Source organism: Sinocyclocheilus anshuiensis, unplaced genomic scaffold, assembly GCF_001515605.1.
Source record: "Sinocyclocheilus anshuiensis isolate Anshui unplaced genomic scaffold, SAMN03320099.WGS_v1.1 scaffold1151, whole genome shotgun sequence".
In the NCBI taxonomy this organism is placed as follows: domain Eukaryota; kingdom Metazoa; phylum Chordata; class Actinopteri; order Cypriniformes; family Cyprinidae; genus Sinocyclocheilus; species Sinocyclocheilus anshuiensis.
In genome coordinates, this window is record NW_015548202.1 from 1,041,369 (window position 1) to 1,041,687 (window position 319).

The 319-nt window shown below is 40.4% G+C and overlaps 1 protein-coding gene across 1 annotated transcript in view; it reads right to left on the reverse strand.

The window, feature by feature from the left end:
- The window catches only part of fech (ferrochelatase), a 23,398-nt gene that overhangs the window by 11,509 nt on the left and 11,570 nt on the right, over nt 1-319 (reverse strand). The window lies entirely within an intron of this gene.

The window sequence follows — 319 nt, forward strand, 5'->3', positions numbered from 1 at the left end:
ATATACCCCAGCGACTTAACACTGCTTTTGTGCTCCAGGGTCACTAATTATTTCTGATCGTGACCTTTGACTGCCAGACGAGTCTGTATGGGTTACTGTGTCCTAATCGGTCCATCACCCTCTGAACCGTCGCGCCAACTTCCTGTGGGTACGGATCGCCCCGGTTCACCACCTAAACACACAATTAAAGCCCAGGACAGGTTTGCTTATTACTTTTTATTCTAAACAATAAATAACACCCATAATGCATTCAGGTTCACCTTGACACAGATTTTTTTTTTTTTTTTTTTTTAAATGGGGCATTTTTTTTTTTTTTTTA